This window comes from Halyomorpha halys, unplaced genomic scaffold (assembly GCF_000696795.3).
Source record: "Halyomorpha halys isolate HHAL.00 unplaced genomic scaffold, Hhal_1.1 Scaffold1571.1, whole genome shotgun sequence".
Lineage (NCBI taxonomy): Eukaryota > Metazoa > Arthropoda > Insecta > Hemiptera > Pentatomidae > Halyomorpha > Halyomorpha halys.
In genome coordinates, this window is record NW_027105204.1 from 94,300 (window position 1) to 103,557 (window position 9,258).

The 9,258-nt window shown below is 31.0% G+C and overlaps 1 protein-coding gene across 1 annotated transcript in view; it reads left to right on the plus strand.

Annotated features, from left to right (window-relative positions):
- Positions 1-2,389: 2,389 nt before the first annotated feature.
- The window catches only part of LOC106690080 (frizzled-2), a 71,859-nt gene continuing 64,990 nt past the window's right edge, over positions 2,390-9,258 (plus strand). Inside the window, exon 1 of the mRNA XM_067049375.1 lies at positions 2,390-2,440. The gene's annotated coding sequence lies outside the window, so the exon portion shown is untranslated. The remainder of the gene's footprint in view (positions 2,441-9,258) is intronic.

Here is a 9,258-nt window from a genome sequence, read left to right on the forward strand (position 1 = left end):
GTTAAAACAATGACGACAGACGAGTAAACATGTAAATATTAACAATGAAATAATAATTCTGCACCTTCGAGGTATATGAGAATAAGGTCGGTTGGTGACGAAAGGGGTGCAAAACTAAACCTTTTTCCTATATCAGAAATATTTTTTACAGAAAGTAATAATAGAATAGATAAATTGAAATATTCATAATAAATTAATTTTCATGGTCGTCAACATAAAGTGAATGAAAGATTCATATTATTTATAAATCTCCTTAAAGCAAACTATTTAACACACAATCGGATTACCTTTTTCAATTATTTTTCTTAATTTTTATTTGATTCCTTAGTAATTAAACATTAGTTTTAGTTTTTAAGATATTTTCAATTTACATTTAGTTTATCACGAAATATTCAATTGTTTTCTCTTTTTATATTTTTCGAATAACAAAATCAATTTATTGATAGCTTATTTTTCTTAGTTAGTTATATTTTAAATAGTATTATCTTGTTTAAATAAATTAATTAATTTTTATCCTATTTTAGTCTCAAAATATTTTTTATTCCTTTATAAGTCCGTTTCGGGCGATTCGGCAATCCTCAAGGACAATCTTATTACAATTTTAGAACCACATAATTTAAAAAACAACTTTATGCAGGCTAGTCTGCCCAGGTCATTAATATTAGTCCGCAAATTACCCTAATTAGTCAATTGTTCACATTGAATTAAAAATTTAAAACTTTTTATCACAGTCAACTTTTTCTATTATAATTTATCACAATTTTTTTTTTTAGTTTGTCACATTTTATTTTTATTTGTAAACTAAGATTTGTATATTTTGTCATGGTTCCTTTTTTTTAACACTTACCATGCTAACTTCTTATGTATATAACTATGCTATAACTAGGTAAATAAATTAACACACAGCATTTTGCGAGACTTGGCTATTTGGACTCAGATAACCTCAAAACGTGTATTTATGAAAACTCGAATTCGAAATTTTTCACAATCGCAATGCTTTCCCTTACTTCATAATCCATATATAGGTAAGTGAAAGCAACAAACATTGTGGTGGAAAAACATGTTGTTTTCAAAACGTTCTACAGCGCGTCAACGTTTCTTTCTAACTTATGCAATTTTTATCGCTCATACTTAATTATTGTAATAAATTTTGCAACTAATACCTTCTACTTTTCGCTAACGACTAACAATAACAAAAGCTAATGAAGAAAGGTCTGACAGTACAATTGAATGAAAGATTAGTTACATAAATTTCACGTCGCCGTATTCTGAAACTAGCAACATTAATCTAGCTATAAACTCGATAATAAACTAAAACCGATCTGAGGATATGATCTGCGCCCATAAAAGCCATCTCAGCAGGCCAGACCTTAGATGGTACAGATACTGTCCTCCAGTCACCAGATCCATATCTAATAAGATTCCTCCCGGCCTACCGCAACCTGCCTCAAGAGTTTTTTATTTAGCCTAGCCTACTACCTGTGCCCAGGGTCGATTCACGACCTACCGTTGTATAGAGATGACAATAGTCCATGTTGACGTTTGCTAACCATCGTTTCATGGTCCAACCCTAACACGATAATGCAGTAAAGGAACGCCAGTTCAATAATATTGCAATATACAAAACAACATTTCCAACATTATTTAAAAATAATAATAAAAGATTCAGAAAAATTATTTTCTATAATTTTTTTTTTTAATGAACGCCTCTAAACCACAGATCCATTTTGGATGCTCAACTTTTTGTTTTGACATTTCACCTTTACTATTTTACAAATTTCGTTCTCCTACAATGTTACTTTCAAATCTTAAAATTAAGACACATTAGAGCTTAATAAATAGAAATGAAATTAATTGACTATATACAATTGTAGACTTTTCCTTTTTTTTTAAATGTTAAATTATAGATGCTGAAGAGGCTTCTCCCTTTAATATACAATACCTCTGTTTATTTGTATCCCTGAAAATGTATTTTGCAGTACACTCCCACCCGCCAAAACAAACAAAAAAACAAATAAATTAACCATTATTGTTTCTATTGATATGAGTTTCAAGGTCAAGTTTATCGAGCGCTATTACTATACGCTATACTAATGGAATCTCCGAATTTTGCAGAAAGTATACAAGTGAAAATCTGAGAAGATGACGTTGATATCATCTCACATTCTTTCACATGAGAAAAAACTTCTGTATCCATTTAAAAATAATAACAAGGAAGTACAAAATAACAAAAAATTAAATATTTTGGAATAAAAATTTTTAATGATAATCAAAACATTTTTTCCCCAGGTCTGGTTCATAACTTTAGTATTAACCAGTAATCGATGTGTTAAAATAATAAAAACTGTGTAATTATAATTTTTTATGAAGAACTATAAAATAATTTTTTATTACAGGACTCCAACAGGAGAGGAGATATCGGATTCTGAGCAGGTCTTCGGTGAGTAGAAAATAGATATAAATATAAGCAAAACATCAGATTTATTCATCAATTTAGTTCAGTTAGTAATTTTAATGTTGACATGGATTTAAAAGGTAATTAATGTTATTACTGCTGAAAATGTGTGTAAGGGGTTCCAATCTCTCCCAAGAGCGATGCGCCTCTTCCAAGAAATTTGAATGCCCTTTTAAACAATAAAAAATGGATCCATATATTTTTCTCTTGACTGATGTAGAACAGGTATAGATACGTTAGTATTTTTTCTCCCAAAATGAAATTCCACAAAAATATGGTTCTCCCTAGAATTCATAAGGGCCTATAAATATGCCATCCTATACAATAACAAGAACTAAAAATTTCCCAAAACAGCAGTACTACGCAACTTAAAATCACAAATCTGTCATGACCTATCCAATGCGATAATGGAAGTGTTGACTGTGTCTATGTAAAACGATTCTTACATGCTACAGCATGGCCAATATTACTCACTTAATTCAAAATAAAATTTAGTCTTTATTGTAGAAGATGGCCACGGCCTTCTAGTTTAAATTAATGTTTGAAGTACCACCAATGGGTGGTTCCTTCCCAAGATTTTCAAGTGTATATGAAACATACTACATATTTACCTGTTGTATTATTTTGTACAGTTGTAAATTACAATAAATAAATAATAATAATAAAAAAAAAAAGTCTTTATTGAAAAACGTTGTTCTAAATCATATGTCAGAACAATCATAATAATGTCAGACAAGCCATTGACTCAAATTACGTCCGTCAATTTGAAAATGACCCATTTTCTAAATATGAAAATGAAAGTGGAAGAAGTATCTTTAAATTGTTCCCGAAAGAGAACTAAACCCAACCCTAGAAAGCAATAGACAGGTTAAATGAAACAGAAAATACAGCGTGTCATAAACATTTTGACTTTGGTCTTTGTGAGGACCCGGACTTCACAATAGCAAAACTACTTAAAAGGACAAGGAGCTTTGTCAAGACTTGACTGTCATGCCCAGTGACTGACAGGGGGGTGGGTCTGGGCTGGACGTCTGGTACCTAGGTCACCTTTAACTGTTCATAATGGTTAGTTCACGATTTATTGCCGTTTCAGGTTCGATGGTATACAATCTCAGGCACCTTTACAAGTTTATTACTTGCTTATTGGCATTTCATATTTCAAATTTCTTACATGTACCTTTTTTCTTCATATAATAAGCAATGCCAAACAAGAACGTTAATATCCAAAATCATAGAAATGATAATTTATTTGAAATGGTAAGCTAATACACACATAAGATAATATTGTTATAGTTCTATTGGAAGAAGATAGTTGACCGTATGAAGTAGGCAGTAGGGAGGCGGTTCGGGTGGCCATCAATAAAGATATCAAAGTAGTAAAAGAAAACTATTTATTGTTAATTGTTGTTCATCTTTCTCATCCCTTTGTTCTTCAGCCCTGGCGAAGCCCTTCAAAGTTGGGCGAAACGTTGATTAACAATAAATAGTTTTCTTTTACTATTTTGATACCTCTATTTACTGCCATCAGGACTATCTTCCTACAAATTATTATATTTCATTTGTTTTCTTGTCTTACATATTTAAATTTCCTACATAATTGTCTATATTATTTTAAGGCTAATTATTTGTCGTTTGAGAATAAAATCTCTTGGAAGAGCCGTTGTGAAACATATATGTATTAAAGTGTTTCGCATAAATAAGTGAAAGTATGCAGTTGATGAAATTTTATTAAGGTAATATTAGATAATAACACGACATCTACACTATTCTCCAACTTTACCCTAAACCGGACAATCATTTTTCGAAATATATGTAGAATGAGTGAAAGAAATAGAACTTTATACGTGAAAGATTTACAATCTTGTAAAAATCTGACGGGTACAGATAACTTTAGTTCACCCACATGAGACAAGTTGAACAGCAATATATACATAATTTTAGACAAATATTGAATAAATAAGATTATTGATAACAAGATTAGTGACCAGTATAAACTAATTTTTTAACGTATTTATCCTTATAATTGTATCAATAGAACAATAACTGTAAGTATTTGAATTTTAATATTTTTATACCTTCTACGTTTTAATAAATATTTTACCTACACTCTATATGAAATATGAAAAAAAAAAAATGAAAACAGGATAAAAAAAATAAGAAAAGAAAAACAACTTACTAAAATTGCAGTCTCATAACCACTCGTTAACCTTAAGTGTAATACTTAAATGGTATGAGGACCATCACCGTTTAAGAATTCCAGGGTTTTCCATGCTGATATAATGTAATAAATCTGCTTTATTTTTTTTTATACTGTTTTGAAATATAGGTGTATCAAGGAAATGACGTTTGCGCATGCGTAACCGAAAATAGCTGGTGTGATCAAATAAAATCGAATTAGACCCAAACTAAGAACGAATCCACACATTTCCTGAAAATTTCATTAAAATAGGATAAATAGTTCGATCTATTATAACTGAACACTTATTTCATTGAAGATAGATAAACACAGGACTAAATGAGCTTCTTCATATTCAAAAGGTAAAATCCAAATTAAAATCTTCTATTCTGGTGAAATCTTTTTCATTTAAATTTCTACATTCCTACCTCCGGTAATGAGGAAGCAAAATTATTTTAATGTTAACATCGTGTATTAATATCGTTATATATACCATCGTATTAAATATTATACATGATATTATAATATTGTAATATCATATAATATATCGAATATTTATCGTATAGCCCATTGAATAAATTACAATAAAGAGGGATAGAGGCAAAAACAGGTTGAAAACCAATGAACAAAGCAAAAGACGTATGTTAAAAAATTAAAAAGTAAATTAAAAAACACATTGAATAATTAGTGTTTTCATTAAGGAAGGTTAATTACAAAGTTTTGGTATGAAGATCTTACAGTACATTATTAAAATACATTAAAATGAATTTTACATTATTACAGGTTTAAAAATGTATTTTTGTAATTATTTATTTTATCTTTTCCATCTATTCTATTTCTTATTTTGTAAATATATTATTTACATTCTCCAAAATTACAGATAGGATACGCATTAAAATGATCATCGTAGAACACTAGCTACAGATTATTTTACCTTTAAAATAAACGTGTATAGAAAGGGTCAGAATATACTTAGCGTCCTAGTACGACTTAATATTTGAGAGAATAAATGAATAACCAGAAACGATCTAGGTAAAAAGGGACTTTATGCCCTAAAACCTACACCATGTCCAGACATTATCTCATAAAAATCATTTTCGAATTAAATCATAGCTTAAAATTCACGACAGGAATAGCTTTCTAATTAACTACTGAATTTGGGTCATTTTTAGATTTATCTTCAGTTAGGTCAGAACCTACATCCACTATATTTTCAATACAAACAGCTTCTGTCCCCAAGCACGAGGATTTTACGGTTTTTAGCGGAACTGTTGGCCTGGCTCCAAACTAGTTTTTCCGTTGAATGTATACAATATAATAAATTAGGACTAAGTAGAATGTAGTTGAAAATGGACCACATCAGACAACAAACAAACAGAAAATAACTTATTTCAGGTCTAAAATAAACATCATTTAGTAGACACATTGTTTATTAACAACAACCTCTTACAATAAATAATTCTTGTTGAGGATGTGATCCAAAACAATTTATTCCTCTATATTGGATAGTATTGGGATGCATTATTGATTGATGTATTTGAAAAACATTTCAAGGTCTTGTTGCTGGAATGTTGGAACGATTCGTAGCAATAGGGTCGGTTGTAGTAGAGGGGGAAGACATCTATTTAGCAGCCCTGTACCTGCAGAAACGCCAGTTCTAATCCCGTTTGAGAATTTTTTATTTATTGGCGGTCCCACGGAATGAAAATTTAACTTCCCATTACTATGATTAGAATGGGTTGGTTACCTATAGATAACCCCCTTTCATCGTATGCCAGAAATGGACAAGGTAGAGTGTAAACAAAAGAAAATCGTAGCCGTAAAAATTTATTTTAAATGCACCTATTTTTTTTTTTTTTTTTTTTTTTTTTAATAAAACCACTTTATTTATTGATAGATATTACAATCTGCCACACAATTGTGGGCAATAGGTAATAGTTATTAATGATCACATTCATACTAAAATAAAATAAGAATGAAAAATAAATAAATAAATGAAAACAAAAACTGAATAAAATCTCTCTTAAAATTTATACAAACAGAAGGATAAAGAAAATGAACATAATCAAACTATGTGCATGAAAAAATAAATAAAATAATCTCTAATCACCTTTACACTATAAACAATATTTACACAATCGACCTGAGGATCTCTGAGCCCACTCTATCCCCCACCTGTAGCGTACCCAAGGGTAGAGCAGAGCCCATAAGATCCCAGCGCATCCCTCTCACCGCATCACTGGTAATGAGTCACTGGAGGCTGAGCAAGTTCGCTAAAACCGCAAACACTCAACTTGAGTGGAGAATCTGACCATTGCCAGAACTCCAATTGTCTATTTTTATTTTATAAGTCTCTTGGCCACTGCCGTTTCAACCTTCTAGGTGGGCTGTAGGGATGGGTGGAACTAGATGAGTAGAACTAGACTGAACCAAAGCACCAATGTTACCATTAGAAAGTATTTTCGTGAAAGGTCGTTTAAAGATATTAAAATCATTTTCAAAATAGATCATGTTTTGTTATTTTTAACTTTTAGTGACTTGAAATGGCATTACATTCGTTGGCCATTTCTGCACTGCAGGTTTTTCTAAAGACTTTATAGCTGCTGTAACAAAGAGGTAGCCCTATTTTTGGCAGTTTTTAAGTTTCCAAATTTTAAAATAAAACAAAACAGTATATAAAATACTTCGGAGTATATAGGGACAAGTTTTGATTCAAATAGTAGAATACTTTATCTATTTTTTTATTTTTATAAATGTATAAAACAACACATATCAAAAATACACATGGCATCAAAAAGGAAAAAAACTGAAAAAAGGCTAAATATTCGTTTTTTTTTCCTTGACCATTTCAAAAATACATTTATACTAGACTGAATGACCCAAAAGTTTTTAAATACAATATCTCAAATGTTGACTATAGTCTCAATTACAAAGCCTCAATTGTCAAAATCAAGTTCAACAAATTCTCTTGTATAAGAAAGAAATAATAATCAAAACTATTACTTGATTTTTTCGTTATCTCTAAATTGCAATCTTAAAGTTTAAAAAGTGCATAAAACCTAATGCCATAATAAAAAATTACAAGCTCCACAGTGAATGATGATGGCATACATCACAAAAAAAAAATAAGAAACGATATAACTCCATTATTATAGTGATGAACTCAGTCTCTTTAGCAGATGCTACAGGTTTAACTCACCGAAGCCGGCAGTCAAAGCAGCACTTACCCCACTCTTTACAGATAATTAAAAAGTTTGAGTCATTAAAACTTGGGCTGGGAATCTTAAGTAATAATATCATCAACCCGTCGGAGTGAAAAGTTCTTAACTAAACATATAACTTCAGAGCTTTTATAAAATATTCATAAATATTTTAAACGATGAACTATCCGGTCAATCCGTCTAAGAGAGCTCAGAATAATGAATGAACTAATCTAAAAAAATAGACTTACTTCAAGCATTCGACTGAATTGGCGGGAAATCGACAACGAATAAAGAAATGTAAATTTTAAATGTTTGACCGTACGGCAATTTCGTAAGGTTCGAGCCTCATGGACTCCCCACATTTTGGCTACATCCCTATCTGCTCATGATTAGTTTTGAAACTATTAAATAAAATAAAACTTAGATGAATGCTGGAAAAGAATCAAGTTTTAAAAATGTCTGTTATAAAACATACTTGTAACTGGAATTTGTGCTGAGGATCTGATTAGGTTTAGTGTATCTATTGTCAACAAAAACTGTGTGGATTCGATTCACACCAGTTAATATATATTTCTCGGCGGTCCCAAGAAATGAATCCTGACACTCCCATCGTAGTACTCGGTGGCAACTCTGGTAGCCACCAGCGTTTGGCAAAACTAGTTCCCCCCACCAGATACCAATACCAATGGCAATACTAACATTAAATACTTCACCAGAAGGTAAATCGACGGTGAAAGCACGTGGAATTCCAGGGCGGTGATTGAAATGTCTATTCTAATATTGTAATAGTCTCTCTATGTCTTCATAGCTTGTAGGTTTGGGTTCTGAAAAGGTCTTTACGAAATCGTCCTAGAACAGTATATCTTGCGAAGTCGTCTCATAAAATTCGTTTAGTGATTAGAACTAAGTAATAAAGTGAATTGAACCTACCTAACGAGACATTGAAGAGAGAGAGAGAAAGAGAGAGGATAGGTAGAACCAAATATAATTGGTGGATATTAATGAAGCAACTCCCGCAAAATGTTTGTTAACGAAAATAAGACAATAATCCTAATGTACAGGAAAACAAGTCCGAATGATAAATTCATAAAAATAGTAAAGTGACATCAAAAGATAAGCAACTTTAAGATTACAGAATCAATTCAAAGATGATGCATAGTCAGGTTGGTGACTATATGACTGGAAATTAACAAGCTGTCGATTCTTGCCATACCTCACATACTTTACTTGGATTCTATACCTAAGTACATGACAAACTCATGGGATGGATTACCGGACATATATACAAGCGACACCAAATAGGATTCGGGAAAATATGAGACGAAAAAATAATCTAATTTATAACACAGGCAAGGGTCAAAGTAAAACAAATAGGCAAAAAAAAAATTTATACCATTGGGAAACTGCTGCTGTATGTATATATA